General features: G+C 38.2%; 1 long non-coding RNA gene across 1 annotated transcript in view; it reads right to left on the bottom strand.

Annotated features, from left to right (window-relative positions):
* The window catches only part of LOC117814791, a 39,760-nt gene extending 18,521 nt beyond the window's left edge, over positions 1 to 21,239 (bottom strand). Inside the window, exons 1-2 of the long non-coding RNA XR_004631628.1 lie at positions 21,112 to 21,239; positions 11,840 to 11,927 (exon numbers count right to left, since the gene is read on the bottom strand). This is a non-coding gene — a long non-coding RNA (uncharacterized LOC117814791). The remainder of the gene's footprint in view (positions 1 to 11,839; positions 11,928 to 21,111) is intronic.
* Positions 21,240 to 26,762: the final 5,523 nt, after the last annotated feature.

Raw genomic sequence — 26,762 nt, 5'->3', positions numbered from 1 at the left:
TAAATAGATAAAACTGTTAAGAATAAGAATAAGAATAAAACTCAGTTAAAAGTGAGACTAAAAAGGTAGGTCTTGAGTTTGCCTTTAAAAATGTTTATGCTCTGGGCAGCCCTCAGATCCTCAGGCAGGGTGTTCCACAGGCGTGGGCCGTGATGATACAAAGCTGCCTCGCCGTGGGTCTTAGTTTTTACGTTTGGTACAATTAAAAGTCCGCTACCTGAAGACCTGAGTGCTCTCAATGGCTCATATGATAAAAGCAAATCTGATAAATAAGAAGGGCCAAGACCATTAAGAGCTTTAAAAACCAATAAAATAATCTGAAAATCTATTCTAAAAGATACTGGAAGCAAATGCAGAGACTTTAAAATTGGTGTGATGTGGGCCCTCTTTCTGGTCTTTGTCAGCATTCTAGCTGCTGAGTTCTGGAGCAGCTGAAGCTGAGAAATGTTCTTTTTTGGGAGACCAGAAAGAAGAGCATTACAATAATCAATTCTACAGGTTATAAAAGCATGAACTAGTGTCTCTGCATTGGCTTGAGAGAGAAACTGACGCACTTTGGAAATGTTTTTTAGGTGATAAAAAGCCTTTTTTGTTATTTCTCTAATGTGTGGCTCAAAACTGAGGTGTGAGTCAAAGATCACACCCAGGTTCTTTACCTGCTCACATGGTTTAAGAGCCAGTGCTTGGAGTTTGGTGTTCAGTTTCTCTCTCTGAGGTCCAGTACCAATGACTAAAACCTGAGTTTTGTCCTGGTTGAGCTGTAAAAAGTTCTCTGCCATCCATGACTTAATATCTAAAATACAGTTAAAAAGTGTGTCAATTGTTCCTGGGTCATCAGGAGACATGGCGATATAGAGCTGTGTATCATCTGCATAGCTATGAAAGTTGATGCCGTGCCTCCTGATGACACTTCCGAAATGAACCCAAGACACGTTGAGAAGCGCTGTCCATTGTTCTGAAACAACAGAAACACCAAGTAAAGTCCTTTTTAAAGTATCTCTGCCAGTTATTTTATTTTTGCTATTTTCTATAGCTTCATTTAGCCTAACCAGAGGGGGGGGGCATTATAAACATACAGGCTTTAAAGTTAAAAGCCATCCTCTATGCTTACTGTTATGGAGCTCAGACTCATCATGATGGGAGCTGAGCTCACACTAGCTGGGACATGTCTCAAACCCTGTAAACAGGCCATAACTTTCCAATAAAGACATATAAAGTTTACTCCATCTTTATATAAAACGTACCAATGTAAAGAAATCCTGTTGCACAACTTAATGCTGCAACAAAATTTAAATGTGTGTTGAACTCAGTGCTCTCTGTGGACAAAGCTATAGTCCCTTCATTCTGCTGAAGTAGTGCTTTTTGACAAAAATTACCATCCTGCTTTCTTGTATCAGTTAAATCAACCACTCACAATGAAGCTTTGACGTCTACAGCAAATTAAGATGAAAGCTGTTGTAGTTGCGTGCTGATAATTGACTCAATGCTGTTAGCAGCTTTAACAGGAATTTAAAAAAAAAACCTGCTTAGAACTCATCAATCTTGGTGTTGATGGTCTTGTTTGCTTTTGAAGATCATTTAAAAGGCAAAGAAACACGCTAAAGTGCCCTCTTGGATTCCACTGTAGTAGATAAAACTTTAAACATCGCCTTTCTCAGGTGCCTTTCCCATGGAAAACACATGAAAAAGTGCCCTCTGACTGCCTTGAAAATGTGTAAAACATAAAAAAGTGCCCTCTGGATGCCCCTCGGATGTATAATAACACAAGAAAGTGCTCTCTGGACACCCCTTAAATGTACAAAACATTAAAACAGTGCCCTCTAGACACCCCTTAAATGTACAAAACGTTAAAACAGTGCCCTCTGGATGGCCCAAGAATGTAAAAAAACGCAAAATAGTGTCCCCTGGATGGCCCTGAAAATGTATGAAACGCAAAAAAACTGGCCTCTGGATGCCCTTGTATTTAATTATGTTATGTTAATTATGTAATGTAATCCAAATATAGAGATACAAAAGTAGTTTTGTGTTTTCCTTTTTCTATGATCAAATTTCCCCCTCAATTGGTCACATAAATATTCACCAGAATGCAGGAATTAAGAGTTAGATTTTAAGAATTTCCTTGGGGAAGGAACCCCCTTTTATTACTGCTGCATCAATACATTTAAATTCACCCTAAACTGTGAGTACCAGGGTTTTTGTTGTTGTTGCCCCAGCACCTCCAACAGTGTGAGAATGCCACTGATAATAACTTCTGTCTGTTTCAAAACTGGCAAGTTTTCACTACGCCTGAAGGGAAAATTTCCAGAATGTAGGTCCATGGTAAATGGGCTTACATGTAATGCTCAGTCTTGACTCTGTGTCAAAGGTCACATTGTTGTTGTCTGAAAATGTTAGCTTACATGTTAGATTTCTTACTGTCATGAATTTGACCCACATTTGGGATTTATTGCTGGCAGAAAATCAAGGAATCCAAGATAAAGCAAGAAACGTCCAAAAACACAGCAAAGGTATAAAGACAAAGTAGATGAGGTAAAAGAAGATGCACTAACTGACATCCTACATTTTTAAAATGAAAACTAATTATTGTTGTACTGTGGCCATTGTTGTGTTGTTAAGTAAAAATTAAGAGTAAAATGGGAATCAATGTTACTATTCCAGCAGAGGAATGGATGCTCACCTTATGGAAAGATGCCCAAAAACATCACCAGCTTACACTGTGTTCCTCAAAGTGCAGTGCCCGTCAGCCTCACCTACATAAATGACACAGTTAAAACTCACCTAAGGACACTACATCTGTTACGGTTTATGTAAAACAATTGCTGGGATGCTGGCAGCTTAAGTAGTCTTCACCCTTCAGCTGCTCTCTGAGCCGTAGCAGCACTGACTGATGAATGAGAATATACTACATGCTTGTGGTCTTTTAAATATGTAGAAGTTCCTGTTGCTTTAAAAGTGTCAGGTGCTTAAATCCTGACTCATCCCCGCAGAAAAACCCTCAGGGTATGGAGGAAGGACACAAAGATATAAGTGGAACCATTTACTGAATATAAGAAATTCTGAAACTTTGACACACACTAACTTATATCCAGATTCTTAAAAACCCAAAGTATCAATAAAAAACATGTTTCAGATATCTCTGTATTTTTTACGGACAGCACACAAAAGGAGACACGTGGTACTTCAGATAGACCAGAGGCTAGAGCAGCAGTAATTCTACTTTATGTTGTTGTACATCAAGAGCAGATTTTCTAAGCTTTGGTATTATGTCAAAGGTGACATTTTGACATTTATGGATCACCACTATATAGAAACAAATAAAATAAAATGATTTTTTCCTGAAAATACATCTGGAGAGAGTGTGACCGTCTCATGTTCAGGGATTATTAATTAAACGTCACCACTTGTCTGTAAGGCAAGTCTTCTCTTTATGACTGAGGCTGGCGTTAACTTACCACTACACTCTGTGAGCAGAGGATAGACATTAAACAACTGTAAAACAGCCAAGACATATGATGACACAGAATGTGATGTGCGAAGATGGTGAGCACAAAAAGTTCATCTTAAAATGTGTGTGCTGGTTATCTCATTTCTATGGAGAGGTTAACAACAAATCAAAAAGAAAGAAAGAATTATATAAACATATATATATGAAAAGTAATATTAGGGGTAAAATATATATATATATATAAAATAAGTAAATAAATAAACAAATAAAAAAGGTAAATGTGTGTGCAGGTTATCTCATTTCTATGGGGGATTAACAACAAATCAAAAAGAAATAAACAATTATATATACATATATATGAATATTAATAGTAATATTAGGGAAAAAAATAAAAAATAAAAATAAAATAAGTAAATTGATAAAGAAATAAAAAAGGTAAATGTGTGTGCAGGTTATCTAATTTCTATGGGGTGGGGGGGGGGGGTAACAACAAATCAAAAAGAAAGAAACAATTATATATACATATATATATATATATATATATATATATATATATATATATATGGATAGTTATATTAGGGGAAAATATATATATTTTATATATATATATATATGAAATGAAATAAAATAAGTAAATAAATAAACAAATAAAAAAGGTCAGGTGTGTGTGTGGGGGGGGGGGTTACATGAGTGAATTCTTAAGTTAAAAGGGGTATAAGGAATAAATGATTGTTGATATTATTATTTATTCATTTATTTATTTATCCTTTATCCTAATGTTTACTCTTTCATCATTTTATGTTGATGCTTATTGTTAATGTCTGATTGTTATTGGTATAAAAAAAAGTGAGCTTTGAAAAGAGGGGGGAGATAGAGGGAGAGGAAAGTTGATTGTGAAAGTAGGACAGGGGAAACAGACAAACAAAATAATAACAACAACAACAACAACAATAATAATAATAATAATAATAATAATAATTATTATTATTATTATAATTATTATTACTATTATTATTAGTAGTAGTAGTAGTAGTAGTAGTAGAAGTAGTAGTAGTAGTACTACTACTACTATTACTATTACTATTACTATTATTATTATACATTCTGTTTGATTTAAATGAGATCATTTAATTTTAAAAGAAATTCAATATGTTGTTTTTCGCATTACTAAGATTTAGTTCTCAAAAAGTGTTTTTTAAAAATAAGTCTTGAAAACAGGAATCAGGAGTTGTCTCATCATAGGACTGTCCTATATTCAAGCCTTTATGGTACATTTGTGTTGCAGCGTAAATTAACGGACGATTTTGGGAAACATTTGTTTTTTTGTCATTCAACTTTTTATTGCGGGTTTTTTTTTTCAGTATTTCTCTGTTCAGCACAAGTTGAAAAATTATATATAAGTTTTACAAAACCAACAAAAAGAAAATAGAAAAAAAACAAAAAACACAATAGTAATAATAATAAAATAAATAAATAAATACAAAAAATAATAATGAAGATAATAATAAAATAGCATTCCTAATTTTCTTTGTGATGTTTAGAGGTTGCCATATATGGTATTTCATGCCACAATATTACATTTCACAATCATACATGAAGTTCATCAGACATAGAGGACAAATTAATTGCACATCGTCACCTTCTCCAATCATTTCCAAATAAGGAAACGTTTGTTTTCATTCAATACTCTAGTAATCAAATGTTATCCCATAAAAACAGCTAATAAGTATGGCATTATGGCAGAAAAAGATGAGTGCACTCAAGCCTATTTAAAACTGCAGACAGTTTGAGACAGTCCAAATGCTGAAGCAATTAATCACACAATAGCTGAATCTATTGCACTTGATGATCAATCTTTCTTTGTGGTAAAAGCACAAGGATTTTGCCGTCTAATAGCCCATTTTTAACCCTGGTTTTTGCTCCTAACGGACCACAGACGTATCCCTGCCTGCCCCGTTTAATGTGGTTTCCACACACACACTGTAAAGTTCACCTTCGACATATGGACTTGGTACGTGGCACTTAGAAGACAAAGCATGGAGGAGTGTGGTGTTAAAAGCTCTGGGCCGTGAGACACACACTTCACAACAGTTGAACAGTAAGAGCTGTTTGTGTTTTTGTCTGCACAATAGTGATCTCATCTGATCATTTTAAAATATATACATCCATTACATTTTGCTAACCACATCGTAGGCTTTATTACCCTGCAAACTGTGCATCATTCACTTCTTTTTGAAATACTGAAGTGTGAAAAAATGTCTGTATCAGCAATCTGGGCAGGTAAGTAAACATGCAAAATAATAATACATATTGTGCATGCCTAAAAATGTTACATTAACAAATTGTGAACATTTAAAAATGAATTCAAAATGTCCAACTTTCTTTCCTGTGAATGTTACGCATGGTTCAGGTTGTGATATTGCTTTTTTTCCATCAAATCTTTGGGAAACCTTGTACGAGCCTTCTCATGGAAAGTTTGTACATCTCATACATCATGAGGAGGAGTTTCTATGGGCCCATTTTGTCCATGCCACTATGCAAGGCTCAAATCATATAATTTTCAACATTACAGATGCGTTTGAAAAATTTGAGGAGCCTTTTGTGAAGCTTTTAGTTTATCTCCTCTTAAATGCAAATCATTTGACATTGGCTTCCAGTATTTTTAAGAAGAGATTTTAAGATTAATTTATTGGTTTTTAAATCTCTTAATGGTCTTGCTCCTTCTTATTTATCAGATTTGCTTTTATCATATGAGCCAGTGAGAGCCCTCAGGTCTTCAGGTAGTGGACTTTTAATTGTACCAAACGTAAGAACTAAGACTCAAGGTGAGGCAGCTTTTTATTATCATGGCCCACGCCTGTGGAACACCCTACCTGAAGATCTGAGGGCTGCACAGAGCATCAACATGTTTAAAAGCAAACTCAAGACCTACCTTTTTAGTCTCGCTTTTAACCCAGTTTTATTTTCATTCTTAATAGTCTTATTTTTTTATTTTTATATTTTTTATTTATTATCTATTTCAAATGTATTCACTTTTATTCTACTTTATTTATTTATGTATTTATTTATTTTAAGTATAGCATCTTATGTTCTTTTAATGGATTAATATTTTAGTGTTTTATTATCTTAGAAATGTATTTTATTTTGGTGATTTTAATAAATTTATTTATTTATCTATTTCTTTTTTTTTCCTCTTGTCTGCATATATATTTCTGGTTTGTGTCATGTTTGTCACAAACTGTCAAATATTAATGCAATTTTGGTGATTATAATTTCCTGTGTGGAGTTTTAACATCTCATTTTACCTCCAGTGTTTCCTCATTAAGATATCATGAGAGCTTTTCTTCAGTTCGTTCACCAACTCATTTTTTATTTTATTTTTTATTGTTTTTATTACTTTTGTTGCATATTGTGTTCTTAACCTTAGGATTGTGGGGTGGGGTGGGTTTGGGGTCGGGGCTGGGGTGGGATCTTTTTCTTAATTTATTGTATCTTAAGTTGTTTTTATGTACACGCTTTGTGTAACAATGTCATTGTATGAAAAGCGCTTTATAAATAAAGTCTGATTGATTGATTGATTGATTGATTGATTGATTGATTGATTGATTGATTGATTGATTGATTGATTGATTGATTGATTGATTGATTGATTGATTAAAAAAGAACTATATCTTTGCTTCAAAAATAAGTCCTTGCACTGTTTAGTGTGCAGCCATTCTTTGAATCATTCATCATCAAGTGCTATGATTGCTTAAACAAAGCGTGATTTTAGTAGATGAATATACCTTGAAGGGAGTATGATCCCTTCAGATCCAGACAACACATTTAGCAAAGTAAGCAAGTAAGTAAGTACATTTTATTTAGTATAGCACCTTTCACAGAATAAAATCAAAAAGTGCTTCACAGGAAAATATCCAACACATTAAAAGAAACAGACCATAGCATAAATAAAGCATTAGTCTGAACACAGTGAGTCGAAGGCCTGTTTAAATAAATGTGTCTTCACAGGAAGAGCGTTCCACAATGTTGGTGTCACAACTTCAAAAGCACGGTCACCTTTTGTTCTTAGACGAGCTCGAGGGACAACCAGCAAGCCCTGGTCAGAAGACATGAGTGACCTACTGGTGAGGTAGGGGTGGAGCAGGTCTGCGATGTATTCAGGAGCCTGACCTTGCAGAGCTCTGTACACAAAAACGAGAACTTTAAAATGAATCCTAAATTTAACTGGAAGCCAATGTAGGGAAGGTAGAATCGGAGTGATGTGGGTTGTCCGGCTGGACTTGGTCAACAGCCTTGCAGCAGCGTTCTGGACTTATTGAAGACGATGGAGGGACGACTTACTGAGGCAGGTGAAAGGTGAATTACAATAGTGCAGTCGGGATGAAACGAAAGCATGAATGATCATTTCCAGTTCAGGATGTGACACAACAGACCTAAGTTTGGCAATGTTTCGTAAATGAAGCATGACCGGGACAACTGATTTATGTGGTGATCAAAATACATGGACTGATCGAATATAACTCCAAGATTTCTGGACAGCAGAAGAGAGGGAACCAATACACTGAGCAACCTTGGAAGCTATAGTATCATAACCAACAATAAAGGTCAAAACAAAGTTTGGTTTATACACAGGGTGTCAATTATAACATTTCCAGCGAGTTCAGATATTCATCAGTGTGTGCTTTTAGATGCCAGGAGGTGTGTGATCAGATATAGAGGTTGGCTCATGCAGGGAAGCTAAAAGGGCAGATTTAAGACTGAATTCATAAAGGACAAGTGGGGAAATAAAGACAACATCGAAGCAATGAATATGACAAAATATAAGTTATATCTGATCTGTAAATCTTGTCCTGTAGCTCTGAGTGCATGGAATACTTTGCCATATGGGAGGTCAGTACAGGTTTGCTTTTTTGATGTTTATTGTTGTGCATAAGAGAACATGTGTGCACTGTAAGCCGTGGTAATATAAATTTTTTAACATCCTCGGAGTCCCTTGAATAAACGAAAGCAGATGTAATTTGGTACAAACTCAAACTTTGAAACTGAATTAATCTGCCAGACTGACTCTGCACTGTGTCAAAAGTAATACAAGTTGAAGTGTATGAAAAGAAACAGTCGCATTTTAATGGCCAAGAAGAAAACCAAAGCTGATTTCAATTCTTAGCCTGTAGTGTGATTTATGTTGTAATATATAGTAGCTCTCCCTTCCCTTAACATCCTTCTTGTGCCACAATTGCACTTTAATTCAATCACCTGCAGCCAAAAACTGAGTTGTGTCCAATGAAGTATTCGTACAGAACTCTTCCTGTTGTCATGTTCTTTCATTTTCATTTCAGGCAATGAAAATGTCATGAGTTGCTTTGGTTCAGATTTGTTTATTGCTCTTCACGTGTTATTAGAAGTCTTCCAGTTTGATTGTACCCTCATCACTCTCACCTGTGTCTCATTGTCTCACCTACATCTGATTGCCCTGTCAGTATTTAGTCCATGTTCCCTCCCTTCTGGGTCAGTTCATTGTCCGTCTTCTGGGCTCACAGTGTAATACTTCCTTGTCTACTTGTGTGTTCCCTGAGTTTTCTGTTGGACTTCGTTTCTAGGACATTTTAGTCGTTTTTATTTCTACTTTTTGTTCTTTTGTTATCAAATCTTAAAGGTGACATATCACGCTTTTTTCATCAATATATATTGGTCTAAGAGGTCCCCAAAACATGTCTTTAAAGTTTATGCTCAAAAAAACACTTTGAAATCAGATTTTGGTCTGCCTGAAAACCCCTCTTCTTCAGTCCTCCTCAGAACACTCTGTTTTCCCACTGACCACGCCACCTCAGGAAGTGGATGTGCATCGGCTGTCCAGCACGTTGATCTAATGTTTACATGTTGGCTGAATATACACGGCTGCTCAGAGATCACGTACTTCAACCCTCTGAATCTGATCCTGACAGAGAGGCGCCTGTAGCAGGACCTTTCTGAAGGATTGGTCACAGATTCTGTGTTTCTTGTTGTTTTATTTGTCAGTATGTAGACGTGTGTCTTGGTACACAGCTACAGCCACATCTATGAACATGTAGCTATGTGGCTATGCTAATTAGCGCTAGCACTTATCCATGACAAATAAAAATCATCCACTAGATCTTCAAATCTGCAGACGTGGGGAGTAAAACCGACCTCTGCCAGAAAGGCAGCGGGGCCTTTTCTGAAGGATTGGTCACAGATTTAGTGTTTCTTGTGTGCTACAGCTACAACATGTAGCTATGTGGCTATGCTAACTAGCGCTAGCACTTATCCATGATAAATAAAAATCATCCACTAGATCTTCAAATCTGCAGACGTGGGGAGTAAAACCGACCTTTGTGTTTATTAAGACAGCCTACAACTAGCATGCCTCCCTCCTAAGCTCCTTGTTAGCACACATTTGTGCAGGTAATGAAAAACGGGGGAGGGATTCAGTATTATTTTATACAGTCTATGGGCTGAACAAGCTCCGAGCTCTGACTCCGTGACAGACCTGATATTGTTGTTACGTAACAAAAACACGGAAGTCTGAAACGGCTCGTTTCACACACATTTACAGAAAGGTGTAGAAATCAAAACAGGGGCAGAATGGATTTTTTTCATTCTCGGGGGGTTTGTAGACATGCCAGGGACACATATTTCAGGTAAAGAACCATTAAAAAGTCCATTTTGCATGATATGTCACCTTTAATTTGTATGCAAGTGGGTCCACTTCTGTTTTTACCATTATGACAGTACAGCTCTTAAAACACCTGAGGAGGGGCGCTGGTGGCTTAGAGGTCTAAGCGCCCCACGTTTAGAGGCTATAGTCCTCGTCGCAGAGGTTACTGGTTCGACTCTCGGCCAGTTGACCATATACTGCATGTCTTCCCCAAGTCTCTAAACCCCACTTTTCCTGTCTCTCTTCAGCTGTCCTGTCAATAAAGGTGAAAAAGCCCCAAAATATAACTTAAAAAACAAAACACCTGAGGAGATAAGTGGATAAAGTTTCTCAGTGTACAAAAGTCTTGTACACAGCGGGGTTGAGAACTCCAGTGATATTATTATTGGGGGTGCTGACTGTAGGTTGAGAACATCTGCTCTAACTGACAGATATGACAAAGCTTAGCTATTTCACATCTGTGCACATTTCTAAATTGATTTTGGCATCCTCTTTGTCAACTGATTACAATTCACAACACTGAGGTAAAACTGGAGAACCCCTGTTACTTGCCACTGACAGTAAAAGTTTCACTCACTCAGGAGAAAGATGGACAGCTACTCCCCAATCCTGCGGGATGCAAGTAATTGTTCAAGTGGATAGAACTAACTCTCCATTTTATGAAGCTTCAAGAGACGGGCAAATAAGACACAGTAACAACAGCATTTGGGCTCCAACCTCATGTGTTGAACACTGGATATATTTATTTAAGCTGTCATGGTTCTCTGCCTTCGATCATCCATTTGCAGTATAATGGTCACTAAGTATGTTCTTGTCTTCCTTCTGTCTGTGACAGTAAACATGTCTGAAAGTTACTTTTATCACCACAAAATGTGTTCTGGTTTTGACTTGAGTTTATTCATTCACATGTTCCACTTAAAACCATTTGGGGTGTTGTTTTAGTGAATTGACTCTGTTTTGTGTTAGGGGCATTGGGCAGAGGACACTTAGAGCCAGACAACATCCGGGCCTCTCTTCAGGGCTTTGCAGTGGAAGTCGTTAAAGGGGTTGAAAATCAAGATGAATCAGAGTTTGAGCGACCTCTTTAAATGTGGATTATTATTGGGTATCTGCTTAATTCCACTCTACATTTAAAGGAGATTTCCTGTGGTGTGGGAAATGATACTCAAAAAACATCCTATCACACCAGAGACAGCTTCTCTCAGAAGTTTCTACTTGAAAACACAGCCATGCACAAAGGAGACATTATTTCTAACGGAGGTTGTAATATGGCTCTGAAGTTTTCCGGCACATAAATATGACCAACAAAGAGATAATGGAAAATGGATATTGATGTTGACTCCAGAAAATCAAATGTAAGGCTGAACTTTTATTACAATAAACTTCTGTACTGTTGCTCGGTGACTTGAAATCAAATCAACAAAGTCAGGATTTCTTGAAAATGTAATTGGTTCGACACAACACTGGATTATGCGAGGTAATACACAGAATAACAAAATCTGCCCTTCAAAAGTCCACTCTGAGTCTAATCCAAATTCTGTTTTGAAGAAGTTGTAATTCAAGCAAGACAGAACCAATCAGTCTGCAAACAATCCCAGCTCAGTTTGCCTCCTAAAAATATGTGTTGCATCTTGTTTTTCAGGTTCAGAAAAACAGACAACTTCCCATTCAGGGAGTAAGTGAATTTCCTTATTGTATCCATGGTATACTTTCAAACTCACCCCCGGGTCAATAGTTTGGAACTCTTATGTGGTGTGGCTCTGGCAGACATTGTGGATTGTGGAACAAAGTAGGGGAATGGTGAAATGTCTGGAAAATAAGAGAAAAATTTACAAATATATTCTTTATAGGAAGCATCTGTGGATGTCGTACACATTTAGCCAATGCTCAGCTATCTCAAAATATTTATGACTTGTTTTACCAACTAGTAATTCAGGTGATGACTAGAGAGTGTGATGATGTTAAATGGTTAAGTCGACTAAGCATGCTCATCCGAAGACAGGTGTACAGACTGCCTGTAAATTGAGATTAGATCTAGTCACAGCACTGTTGTAATCATGTTTAACATTACAGTCACACAACTTTTTTTCATACTTAAACCTGGCATTTTATTTCCATTCTCAGGATATTCAAATTTAAACTGCACATGACAAGTGTCATATGTGACAAGCAAGTCATGTGAAATAAATGAAAATAAATCCTGTCATCAAGAGACGTCAGAATAAAATGTCTGTAAAGCTGCAAAAGCTTGTGGGTCCATATGACTACTGATGCAAAGTAATATCTAGGTTAGCATTGGATACCAATAAATAGGGGTGGGACATGCTTTCGGAATGCTCAAATTCAACTCAACTCAACTCAAACTTTATTTATAGAGCACGTTTAAAACAACCGGGGTTGACCAAAGTGCTGTACAGATCAAAAACAGCACAAATCACAAACATAGCATAAAATACAGCCACCACAAACGCACAAATATTCGTTCACTCATTTAAAATCAAAGAGTTGATGTGAATATCATTTCATTTTGATAGTACCAATTTCATCGTTTTCACCAGTGCCTGGTTACAAAACGGTATTCCCGCCAGACGATGGCTATAAAGCGCCTTAAAGCTGTTTTCTAACCGTATTAAATAACAGAAGAAGAAGAATACTAACTGCATTAGTGAGAGATAGTGAGAGATGTCAAAAACACTAGCAACAGTCACTGGAAATGCATATGTAGTTGCATAAAATTCAGAAACTGAGATAATTGCAGAGACTTAGCATGGCTGTAAAATGTAAAAATGCTCGCCATGCTGCTATGTCACAGAAAACACCTGCATAAAGGTTGAGACAGATGCTGCAAGTGCCAGCTGCAAGTGCCCGCTACAAGCAGCACCTCATCCCGCTTGATTATTACAAATGATCGCCGAATAGATGCCAGTGATTATTGTATAGTATTTTGGCTTGAAATGCCCATCCCTACAAAGAACCAGTTCCAACTTGGTACCCCTAATGTAGGTGACAATAGAGACAAATGGAGAGTTCAGTGCAGCCAGGTAACTGTTCCAGGTGAAACTCCCTCATGACAACTAGAGGGCAGCTGAGGTTATGAAAGCTCTTAAAAACACACCAGAGACCAAGACTAGTTTAACACAAACTGTTATAAATTTCCTATGTTTTTTTGGGTTTATTGTAGTATTTTCGTTTAGGCACCTATATGGGCAGCCCAGGGTTTTTAATGTTAATGTTATTGTGTTCAGGCACTTCTGCGGGCAGCTAGGGGTCCTGATGTTGAAATGAACGAATAAAGCTGAAGTTGAGCGCCGACCAGCCATTAAGTTTTAAATATGTGATGCAGTTGTGAGGAAGTAAGTCAGACTCACTATGAACATGATTAAATGATTGTTTATCTGTTATAAATGTTCCTTGTTTATGTGATACTAGTGTTACGAGTTGATTGACGTGTATCACTAACGCTAAAGCTAACGCTAATGGTAACGCTAACTGTCCATTACATGATATGTAACGTCTGGTCGGTCACGTCATTAATATTTTATTCTGTCTGTTAACCGTTTACAGAATACCATCACATCACAACATATAACAACCCCTTTGTCATCATCATCTTTCATACTAACAAAACGAATGAGCTATTCATCGTTGCTGTAATGCTGTGTATCTACGTTACTCTCTGACCGGAGCTCCTGGGTGGATGAGGTGTCCCAGAAGTCATCATAAACACACGCTTACAAGCACGGGAGAAGCCACAATCTCCAATACAAACAGCTTTTGTAAAGTAAAACCTAAAAAGATCCAAAATTGACAGTTCATATCTCATGAAATGAACAGTCTGAATGAGGATGATTTCATACGAAGGAAATATACGCCAAAGTTGGCTAGGGAAAGCGTGCTCCCCATGTATAGAGGCTACAGACTTCATTTCAGCGATTGTTGTTGTTTCAACTGTTTGCTGTACTTCCTGCTTCTCTCTACGCCCTACAGTTGCTGTCAGTCCTGAGACATCTTAAAAGGAAGAAAGCCCCCACCCTAAAAAAAGACGACACCAAAATAAAACTCACAAAAACAGCATTGAGCGTTGTTGATAATGTAGTCGTAACAGCTTGGAATCAGATAATAGGTATACACGAAAACAGGTATGAAATCATTGATGTTGCTTTAATTGTTGCCAACACTGTAATCCAGTTGCTTTTGATTTAAAATTCACTAACACATAGCAGGCTGTAGCAACACAAGGTATTAATCCCTTACCTGTCTAAACCAGGTTTTAAAAACTATTCCAGGAATTTAAATAACCAACAGTCGCACTCATAACGTCTCACTAACCTGCCTCAGGGAAGGGAGGTAAGAGGTAAAACAGTTGGATGTAGCCAGCACTGCTTCGGTTTCACACTAAATTGGCGACTAATATTGGTCTCAGTTTGGGGGGATGTACTTAAATGCTAATCTTAAACCCTCTAGGGGTCAATTATAGCTTTACACACTGATGCTGAGCTGGAATTCCTGGACCTACAGCTGCCCTGAATGTCGTGTGGTTTTGTCTGTGTGTAGTTAATCCTGCTGCTTGAGTAGTATTGGCCACACTCGCAGGTCTACTTCCTGCTGAGAAGTGAAAGTAGGTTGTAATGCGGCAATGTTGTGTCCTTTAATTGGTTGGCATCAGTCCATTCTTCCATGGTTTTATTCAATGTCCTCTTGTAGAATGTAAGTCATGCAGAAAGTATACTTTGCAATCATTTAGAGAGTGTATGAAGACATTGTAGGGAGGTTACTTTAGTTTAGCTGGAAGGCACAAGCCCTGCAAGACTGTGACAAGACAATTGTGGTGGGTGGGTCTTGGGTAATAATAACCTTAACATACTTAACATACAGAAAGCACTCTAACTGGTCAGAGTGCTTTCAATGTAAAGTCTCTGTGATAGGTTCAGATTAGACCTTCAGTGTACTGAGACTGTAGGAAGGCAGGCACATTAATAAATCTATTGGTTGTATAAACACAGATCTGCATTCCCATTTAACCCCAATTGGAGATCACATAAATAATCAGATCAGTTTGAGGTCTATTACCAATCGGCGAACCAAAACACATAAATAACAACTAGTGGTAGGGCAGTAACCTTTTCACACTACCAATTTTTTATAATGGGGTGTCATTGGTTACTTACAGTCTGTCTGGACTTCAATTCAACCCATGTAGGCAGCACCATGTGTTAGCAACAACGGGGGAGTTCCTTCAATGTTGCACAAACATCCAATTTCACCCAAGGATGAACTTATTTGATTACTTTGAAAAAAAAAAAGTCACTGTGATGTCTCGCAAAGAGTTTAGACCATTACTTGAGAACTTGTACGCCAACTAAGACACAAGTTCATGCAAACGTCTCATGTTATAAAATGATAAACAACAAAATGACATTTTGTATTCAAAAGTCAAATTCGTTTTCACTAAGTTACAATTCTTAGAAAACCACTTTCGGACAATATTCCCGTCTAATGCCTGAATGATTTTTTGGCACAAACCCTGGAGGACACTCAGGAAGGAGCTTCCAAAGGGAATTAGATTTAGGTGTTCAAAGTAAAGGCCACTGCGACCTCACATTCATCTCTGTTTTGTGAATGCACTCTTCTTGCAACATATGATTGAGTGGTATTTTCTTTATATTCCTGAAATAATGATTCAATCTGCAAAGGACTTCTCCTCTTGTATGGGTTCACTCTGCTGTTGTGAGAATGCTTTACCTATAATAATCAACAGTCAGAATGAGGATCATTTCATACATAGGAATTTGGCTTCAAATTAAGGAAAGGAAAGATGAGAGTGGAGCGACACGATACTTCACAAACTTTAAATGCAACTGACTTACAAGTCATCATTATAAAGTGTCTGAAGGTAACATATATTATGAGTTGATACTAAATTGATTGACTTATTAATTAATCATCCACTTCAAATGATGTTCAAGGTTGTTTTATCTGCGTCACTAGCCCAGGCAGAAACTTCTGGTCACTGAGTCTTCTTCTTCTGCTGCTGCTTCTTTTTCTTTGTCTTTACTCCATTTTTTGGCAGGTGGCTACCAGCATAATGATTCACTACTGCCCCCTATGAACCTATTAGTTGCATGGTTTTAATTTATTTACCTACCTACCTACTTACTTACCTACTTTATTTTAAAGATGGTTCTTCTCAATCTTAGTACAATGCTGCAGTTCTACTCTGGATTATGAAAAAATCTAATCTTTGGGGTGGGTCAGATGTGAGATACGTCCTTGAAGCAGCATGCACTTTAGCTATTTGTACCTACATACTTACCAACCAACCTACCTACCTACCAACCTACCAACCTACTTACCTACCCACCCACCCACCCCACCTACCTACCTACCTACCTACCTACCTACCCACCTATCTATCTATCTATCTATCTATCTATCTATCTATCTTTTCATATTAATATATATTTTTATTTTAAAGATGCAAATTGCTGTAAAAGATTACTTCACTACTACTAATTACTACTAGTAACTACTAATTGCCCGAATTCTTCTTGACATGAGAATACTCCAGCGTCAATTTGTGTAACTCTCCCCGTGGTACAGCCGGAGGGCTGCACTTCACAAGGTGAGTTTTTCCTGTGAATTGATACTTGTAACAAGTTTTTCAGATGTGATTATACAAGACGCTTTATGTTTGATAAATCATGGCTCGAGTCACAACCCTGTTCTGCAGTGGAGTTAGGTTTGGCTTCAGTACAAAGAACAAAAACTCACAAGCAAGATGGACCATCTGTTTCAGCGGACAGACAGCGTTGGCAGATAATATCTTTGCCAATCTGACCCTGATAAAGTCACTGTAGCTGGTTATAAAACAGACTGACAGTAATACTGCTGCCTCCTTAGCACCTACATATGTAAATAAGACCTACAGCTTCAAGATCATCTCTTCCTATATGGTTATTTGAAATGTCTCAGGCTGCTGCCATTGAGTAGGTGTTTGGATGATGTGATTCATTTGTAAATTTTTAGTTTTATCCACAGCGAAGATTCTCACTGAGTAATCTTTAGCTGTTAAATAAAGTGAAATACTTACACGTGTAAAAGGAAAACCACTGAAGAGATTGAAAGCACACACACAAATGTTATGCTTGTTGACTTCAAACTGGGCTCCTGTGAACAGAAACAATCTTATAGAACAGTTTTTCCTCCTCTCTGACCCACAGTATGTCAGTCTGATATACCTGGATATTTCCTTCCTGTCTTGTGTTTCAAGACAGGAAGGAGAAGATTTAACTGATTTTCTATCTAAGGATGTCCTGAAGCGACTTATCTCCGAGTCTTATTAAGAGGAATTTGAATTCTTGGCCAGAAGGTTGATATTGTTGAATTGGAAGTCTTCTGTCCCACCTACCCCTTCAAGCTGGATTAAGAGTGTGCTTTATTTTCTCAAACTCGAAAAGATTAGGCTGACCCTGCCTGAGTGGTAAAGCTCATATCTTTCAAAAAATGTAGGATCCGTCTAGGCTTATGAAGCTCAGCTTGCTGTATATCTTTAGATTGAGCATCGACATGGTGTGTCTTACTATGTTTACATTATACTTTTCATCTATTTATTTTTAATACACTTGCTTCTTGTCTTATATTCTCAATTTTTGGAGTTCTATCTAGTTGATCCGGAGGGAGTATGTGTCAGGTGGGAGGTTATTTGTTGTTTTCTATTTCATATGTTGTCTTTGTATTTCTTTGTTCCTGGAAAGAAAAATGGAAAATGTACCAACTTCTAATTTTGGAAATGATTGTTTTTCTATGTGAAAATCAATAAACAAAGTTTCAAATAAAAGAGCAATTTAAATTCAGACTCACTGACCGGTCTAAAGGTAAAAAAAAAGCACTCAGGAAACAGTCACATTGATTAAAGACAGGATCACAGAGTCTGCAGGTCAACAATGTCAAATTGTTTGTCCTTTAGTGTGGCTAACATTAGCAGAGCTAGCACCACCAGCCTTCTGCCCTCCTTGTAGGTTAATGTCCACATGCCTCTGCTGGTTACTCATTGCTCTGTTTGAGTTGCTATGGGGCAGTTTATTAAATATAGTTTAGTATTATGGCTGTAAGTCATAATGCTGGTGGCAGCCATGCACCACAAACTTCATGGCTAGACATTTGACATTAACAACTCTCTCAAGTGACCAGTAATTCTGGTGCCGACTAGCAAAAGTGATGACATGTAATCATTTAGTTAAAAATAATGTGTACATCCAGCATCAACATGAAGGACCATCAGAGGTAAAGGTTGATAGTGTTCCTCCTGTTGCAGCTCAGCTTACTGAATACTGACCGTTTTGGCATTAAGTAGTCAGTAAGTTAGGCTAGTTATTTTTGTAATTTTGGGGGGAATTTTGCCTTTTTTACACAGAAAAGCTGAAGTGACACAAGAAACATGAGGAGTAGAGAACAGGGGACCACATGCAGAAAAGGATCATAGTTAGGAACAGAACCTGTGAATGCTGGGACGTTGATTGTAGCCTCTGTGAGTTGGGCCCAGTCTTCAACCAATGGGTTAAACAAAAAAAATAAAGTTTTGGCCGTTTTAGGAAAGATTGACGCCTGTTAGCTTGGCCTAGAATCCACTCTGAGTGTTTCGGTGTTTCATGGTGACTTTTGATTTCCAGAAACACAGCAATCCATTGTCAGTGCTTTAATGAGCCTGTTTTGCAGGACAAGTTCCCCTCTGTTAAGCTTTTTTGAGACAAATTGAAATTGAATAAGTCATTTCTATTTGTGTAACAGCCTTCATTGACAGGAAATGTAAAATGCGGTAGCCCCTCTGCAGCCTAGTCCTCTTCCCTGTAAACCGTTTGCATAATGAAACTGAAAAATGTCATCACTCGCAATTAAGTTGAAATACTTTTAATGTTAAAAATCTGACAGCAAAGAAACAAACACGTTTCAGCCCTAGGCTTTCATCAGCATCTAACCAACTAGGTGGATGTGCCCAATTTTATCACAATTGTCGCCAGGTGACCCAAAAAAACCTCAAGTTAGCCTCTGTTAAGAGTTAAGTTTTTTTAGACAAATTGAAATTAAGTTAGTAATTTATCTTTGTGTTACAGCCTTCATTGACAGGAAATGTAAAATGTGGTAGCCCCCTGCAGCCTTTTCCTGTTCCCTAGTTAATTTGCATATATATAATGAAACCTTAAGAGATCTTCCTTTTAGACATAATCCTGTACCAGACTGTCCAAGCATTAGTGAGAGTCAGATTTTATCTTGATCATATCCACTTGAATAGCAGGTATGACAGGAAACAGCACAGTCAGAGATGTAAAAACTTGAGCTGGCTTGTGTTTGGGGTTTTTTTTGTACCACCTTTTCACTCACTGCATGGTTACTTTTAACATCTCTCATGTGTTATGTGCAGCCTGCTTGTCCTCTTCTTTGTTGTTCAGTTATTCAAACAAAGATTTAAGTAATCAGTGCTGGGCCGAAGATGCCAAAAGCAGAAAACTGAGAACATCTTGCCTACTTGGCTATAAACGGGGAGCAATGGTGGTCTGACCGCATCATTGCCAATTTTCTGCTCTGTTACAACAGTAAGTAGAAATAGTAAAATTTGCAAAAGGGCATTCCCCTGCTTAAAACCAAAGCCATCCTTTTTAGACTCATCCTAACATTTATGTCATCCTCTCATTTCCACAACCTACTTCATCATCTCCCCACGTGGAGCACCACTGTCACAAGTTCTCTGCTCATGCACATTGCTCGGCTGCTCATAGAGTAACAAGGAGATGGTCCTATTTCTGTTATTCCATTAGATTGATTGGAGAAGGGTTAACTTTATTTATATCTACATCTAAACCAATATGTTCATTAACCTGACTACTGTTAGATAGAGGAAGCTATGGCCACTTCATGACAACTGTTGCAACTCTGGGGTAGCAAGGCATCTGTAACAAGGTTATGTGTGGTCATAACAAGTTCATTTAAGGCTAACTTGTGGTTTGGTAACAGCAGATGGGATCCAGCATTGCACTGCGGTCAAAGTGTTACACCTTATTGGCTCCACACAGTCTTTCTCCTTTATGCAACCTTTTCAAAGCCTTCTCAAACATGTTTTATTTTACTTGTTGGACTGTGAACTGAATTTGATCACTTCTAATACCAATACTTTATCTTTTGCCAGCAGATTGTGCTTTTATATTCAAATTCCACTTATTGAGATACATATTCTTTCACACATGAATTAGCGGAGAAGTTGATTTTGGATCCATAGAGCTAATCTGTGAACATAATTAAGCTCAATGGTCTGTTCTTTATGGGTTGGCGACCTGTCCAGGGTGCCTGATGTGAAATAGGGGGGCCAAGCCTCGTTCTGGCTCCATCTCACTGTTTTCATATTTTGTCTTCTAGATCTCAGACATCTGCACGGCCTTCAATCCCTGACATAAATATTAATGTTGGCACATAAACACTGCCCATATCAGAACCCTTTATAAAAGTTAGTTTATATTCTGTTTATGTAAATGGAAACCATTGCATGATGATCTGATATTTGTTCCCCTCAGTGGCCCTGCCTCTTGACCACAAGACAGTAAGATCCAGCATTAACAACACTGAAAGGATGCAGTATGAAGAAGATAGGTGATGACATTTACACGTTTAAATAGCAAGTCTTTTATTAAAAAATGAAATGTTCAAGCAACTCTTTTCTCATCTCAAAATGATACTTTTTTAAAAGCTGATTTCTTTTTCCTTACCTGAAACTTTCTTGGCTTTTAAACTTTAACATTTGTCTGTGATTCTGGAATACAGTAGTTCATTTAGTTTTGGAAATGTCAATGACCGAGGGCTCAGAATTGAAGCATAGGAGGCTCTACAGAAATAACAATTTAGGTGCAGCTTAGAAAAAAAAGTGAACTTATTCATTTTCATGCAAATGTACTAAGTCAATGTCATGAGTTGATGTTTAGTTTAGTTTTCTCCTTGTGTTTCTTACCTTGGTTCCTCACAGTTTTTCTTCTGCATTAGGTGCTTTGTCTCTCTTGTTTGTTTAGTGATCCATGTCTCTTGCTGTATTTTCTTGTGTTTCTTAGTCTTGTCTTGTGTTTCCTGTTCTATTTTATAGTTCTGAATCCCTGTGTTTCCAGTTCAGTTTAACGTCCTGCCCTTGTGTGTTTCCCTCCTTTTTTGATTACCCTAATTAGTTACACCTGGTTCCTGTGTTCACACCTGTGTCAATTACCCTGTGTATTTAGTTCCTCTGTTCCCCCTTTCCTGTGATCAGTCCCTCCAGGAAGTTGCGATTTCGCGATCGCAACTATCAACGCAAATTCAACCAATCAGCGCGATTTTTTCGCGGCCTTGCAATTTTATACAATCACCGCAACTTTGACCAATTACCTTAATCTCAGCCCCTGTCCGTCATCAGTTTTGTCATCATTTTCACTTCCTAGGAACATAAACGTAAGTCCTCACTTGATCGGCACTTTTCAACAACAAGACACGCACAGAGAACGGGTGAAGAGAGGGGACAGCAGGCAGGACAAGTGATGATGACAACGTTGTTATTTATAGATTGAGGGGCTCAGTGTTCGCTTGGTCTCTACCTGCAGCAGGTGTGCTTTATGAACCAGCTCTCCTCACCTCCATGCATCTGTCTCATCTTCATTGATGATTTTTACCCCCCGGTGTGCGTTAGTGACAGAGACACACCCGGGGGACGTCTGTTTACTGTTTGAGGTTTGACGTTGTTGCCGCTCTCACCGTAAAAAGCTCCTCGTCTACAGCTTGATTTAATCCAGTTTGGTGAAACATCAGACAGCTTTAGTAAGTTTTGATCAACTCCAAGTCATCAAAGATGCAGATTCACTTCAGAGTGCGTGAACTGCCCGTGAACTGCCAGTCAAGTGCTTCTGTCACTGCGAGGTACATTCAGGGACCGTCGTAAATGTGCAATACAGCCCTTTCATGGCATTTTTCTGTGAATCAAGAGAATCAAAATACAGTCAGTGGCCACATCAAGAATGTTTTCTAAAAATAACTGTCATTTAGCATATTTACTTGCCCCTGAGATGTTATTGGGGGGAAAAAAGCAAAAAAAAAAATTGCAACTTTCACCGCAATTTTTTCAAAAAGCTGTCGCAAATTCAGGCTATTTGGGCCGCAACAATCACAAAAAACTCCCGCGAAATCCTGGAGGGACTGTGTGATGGATCATTGTACGTATCTCCCGTGTTCTGTGTGTTTCTTTTTCCCTGGCTGTTTCCGAAATCGCCTACTATACTAGCAGTACGTACTGATTTGTCCAACATTCAGTATGTAGTAAGTAGTATGTGAACAAGAGCAAAATCTGCAGTAAGCCAAAACTCCCCGGATGTCTACTGATTCGGGAAAATATCTCAGCATGCATTGGAGCAGTCTGCCTCGCGTACTGTTCCCCACAATGCACTGCACTCGTTCTGCTTTTTCTTTTTCTGTATTTTTTGACAGGGGGAAATACGTTTTTGGGTGCTGTGAAAGTTATCAAATTACATATAAACTACTTCCTATCTTTTTAAATCATAAATGGATGCTAAATACGCATTTTATTTATTGGCTTTGCCGTTGTTTACTTCCGCTTTCCGAAACCGGAAATTCAGCGACGTCTGGCTCAGCATGCTGCATGACAGATCGAACAGAACAGTCATACTACATACTAAATTCAAACGCAGTATGTAGTAGGCAATACCTAATGCCTGCTACATTAGTAAGTAGTATGTAGCAGGCCGTTTCGGAAACAGCCCAAGTGTTTCCTTTTGGGTTTAATTCTTGGAAGTTTTTTGTAAGTTTTGTTTGTATACCTTTTGTTCATTCACCAGTAACCAGAGCTTAGACACAACATATGGTTTGCACTTCAGCCTACAACAATAAATATGTTACTATCTTGATGAACCATCAAGTTTTTCTGCTGCCAACTAGTGAAAGTGACTTATAATCAATTAGTCAACTCAGCGCTAACATCCTTAGTATGACTGTATGATTACATTTTTAAACAAGAACTAATATTGGAATATAATTTATTTTACAGTTCTGCTCAGCTCTTGTCTCTTGTCTGTGAGTGTTCATACAGGCAGACAGTGTCAAATACAATAATCCTTGAATAGACCTGGAGATTGTTGAATAGTGCATTGGCTTGAAATGCCTAGCCCGACAATAAAGAATCATTTTTGTACGTTTTAGTAATATATAATGTGTCTTAATATCCCTAAGGCTGATTTATACTTCTGCGTCTCCCCTACGCAGCAGGGGCTGACGCTGACATGAGCCCCACATACTTGTGCGTCGGTGTGTCTGTGTCGCTCAGCAATTCTCCGCCGAAACACTAGAGGGCAGTGCGGTCTCTCTGATAGCCTGTCGCCTGCTTCCGGCACCGCTACGATCTCTGTTTACTTTTCCACAGAGTTTCAGAGCGTGTTATGTTAATCTACAGCTGATGCATGTTGCTGTTTATCATACAGACATGATTACATGAAGAATAGAGAGGAGGAGATGAAATACACAGCCGATGTGCGGCCGATGTCCGGGATCCCGGAAGTGTTGTAAATGCGGGAAATACAAAGCCGCCGAGGGGACCAATCACAGGGCTTGAGGTCCGCGTCGGCTCTACGGGGAGTTACATTTTGGAGGAGGTGCACATCAGCTACGTGCGTAGGCCTCGGCGTAGGTACGGGAGCTACGCGGACCCCCGGCGTAGGGTACGCCGTTGATTCAACGCAGAAGTATAAATCAGCCGTTACTGTTCTGTGAGGTGGATAGGTTCATAGTTTTCCCAAATATGTTTCTGGTATTCAAACATGCAAAACATGTTCCACTCCATTAAAAAAATGTCATGTAACACTGACTGTAGGAAGACTTTGGTGATAAATGTCACACGCGGATGATTTAAATTAGTCATGCTGGCAGACTGGAATGCTCACAAGACGCTCAGTCAGCATCCTGACTGGCTTTGATCTTACACATGCACTATAAATATGTCTGCTCTTTATGCTTGAATGAGGAGGTGAGAGAGGGCAGGTGCAGAGTGTCAAAGAAGTCGGAATACACTTGGTTTAATGCCTTTGACAAGACAAGATGGAGACTTTTATGTAAGAGGACAATAACTGGGGGGTAACACAGACAAGCTGGCAGTGGTTCTGCTTTCTAATTTGCCCGTTAGCAAAGTGAATGTAAATTTGAAATTACAAATCTCCAGACTGTCTCCTGTACCGCCCTGAGTGAGCATGAAATTTCAAGCTCTACATAAATTAGTGGTTATAATGAATAGTACTAAAACTTTGCATGCTACCTAACCAAGTCATACTTTTTAAAACAAGTTTTAAAAAATGTTGGAACTGTTTTTCTTTTGTTAAACACCAATTGAAAGTCTGAATTTAAGCTTCAAGCGTTGGTAAAGAACTGATTCTATCATGTGAATTTAGTTAACCAGAAACACTTTCAAAGTAATGTTGAAGGCAGCGAGGAGCATCTTAAACTGATGCCACTTCACTGACCTTCATAGTAAAATGAGGTTACCATGCAGTGACAACCTGTTATTTATTTTATACAGATTGTTTTGTGCCTGTGTTCAGGTCAGATTTTTGATATTCAGCACTTTTTTTAAATTAAATTTAATTAATTCAATTTGTAATTTATTCTATTTTGTATTAACTTATGTACAGCACTTTTTGTTACAATATCATTGCATGAAAAACTTTTAGCTTTACAAATAACATCCGGTTGATTGGTTAATTGATTTGCTAGGTAAAAAAGCAACAATGTCTATGATAAGGATTTCATGTTCATGCTTGCGTAAGAACACCTCACTGCTCTTTGGGGACAGAAGAGTTAAACCGTGTGCATATTTATCACATCATGACACTGAAGCTGTGACAGGTAACGTTAAAGGTACATCCGGTCACCCTTTGTGAATTTACTTCCAATGTGTTGCAATTAATCGTTTTATGTATCTACAAATGAAAGCATGACCTAATCACTCTGCATCCTGCAAGAAGTTCTCTTGAACAAAAATTGAAGGATATATGAATTCTTATCATCTGCTTCCACAATAAATGCACGCTTTGGGAAGACACATTTAAGACAGAGGATGTTGGTGCTCATGGGTAATACAGTCTTTATCCTAAAAAAAAACACAACCAATTTCCCATCAAGGGCTGACCAGAATCAACACAACAGTGCCTTAAAGAAAAATTCTCATATCACTGTGGGATCAATGATGCATTGGCACGCAGAAGTGACACCTGAAGTGGCTCTTGATGCATATGTAGGTATCATTTAATTATTGTGGATGCCACAGATGTCAGTTTACTATCTTATGTCACACGTGTAAATTCATTAAATAACCAACACCCCATAACAACCCATTATTTAAGGGTTGCAAGTGACGTGTTAAAACTAGTGCCGGCTCCACATAATGCCAATGAAATGTGGGTGATGGAGAGGAAGACGATCTAGGATTTGGTTTGTGTTTTAAAACAATAGCAGGTTATATTTAGCCACCAATAATTGGAAAAGAAAACATGGTGAGAAGAAAAAAAGACCAGAAGCTGAAAGTTATTGGTAGCCGTCTGTCATTTGGCATCTAAACTCCTTGGTTAGGAATGCTAAGACAGGAACTTAAAGGCTCACTACTTCCCTTTCATTGAAAGTTTGTGTTTTGGGCTGCATAAATAAACTGACTTGACCTGACCTTTGTAAGAAGTTTACTGTACTCTAGGTTTAGTCCGCCTTTCAAAGACTTTTTTACTGAGGATCTGTGCAGTGAAGCTTACTCTTCATACTGACATGTTAAATGCTGTGTTTTCAAGCATTTAATTTGAAGGAATGTGCAGACCTTGGAGGCCATTTAAAGTACTTGAAATGGTAGACTAACATTGCCTCTGTGCTGGATTAGACTACCAACTGCTGGAAGTAATGTTGAACAAAGTCGAGCAGGCTTGGAAGTAAAACTCAAAAATGTCTCTTTGGTGAAACTCCAGCATTATGTAATTATTGAAGGATTGACAGCTGAAAATAAAACAACATATTTTTACTTGTCTATGCATGTATACTTTATTAATCTTCCAGCCAAGCAACACTGAGAAATTGGAAGCAACCCCCCTTTTTGTTTCTATATCATACCTCCAGGGAAAACGTAACTTCTATGAAGCAATTTAAATCAGCTCCTGTGTTTATGTAATGGCTGTAGCAATTTGCTGAGGCATGACAGCAAAACCACTTCCACTCTCACTCCACACGCGATTCAGCTCTCTCCTACACTATTAAGGTCTTGATTTGGTGTTGCAGAGTCAAGATATCAAAGCTTAGATCCTGACATGCCAACACCAAAGCACATGTCTATTCTGTCCCAGTACCAGAGGACCAATGAAAACAGTGGTTGCTTTTTACTTTTAACACCAACGTGCCGGCTACAATCAACCTAATGGGGCGCTGGTGGCCTAGCGGTCTAAACGCCCCGCATACAGAGGCTACAGAGGCTACAGTCCTCATCGCAGGGGTTGCTAGTTTGATTCCCGGCCGGTCGATCATTTCTTGCATGTCCTCCCCAGCTCTCTACTCCCCACATTTCCTGTCTCTTCAGCTGTCCTAACAAATAAAAGTAATAATAATACA

The sequence above is a fragment of the Notolabrus celidotus genome, chromosome 6 (assembly GCF_009762535.1).
Source record: "Notolabrus celidotus isolate fNotCel1 chromosome 6, fNotCel1.pri, whole genome shotgun sequence".
Classification (NCBI taxonomy): Eukaryota; Metazoa; Chordata; class Actinopteri; order Labriformes; family Labridae; genus Notolabrus; species Notolabrus celidotus.
This window is presented reverse-complemented; position numbering and strand designations above follow the sequence as displayed.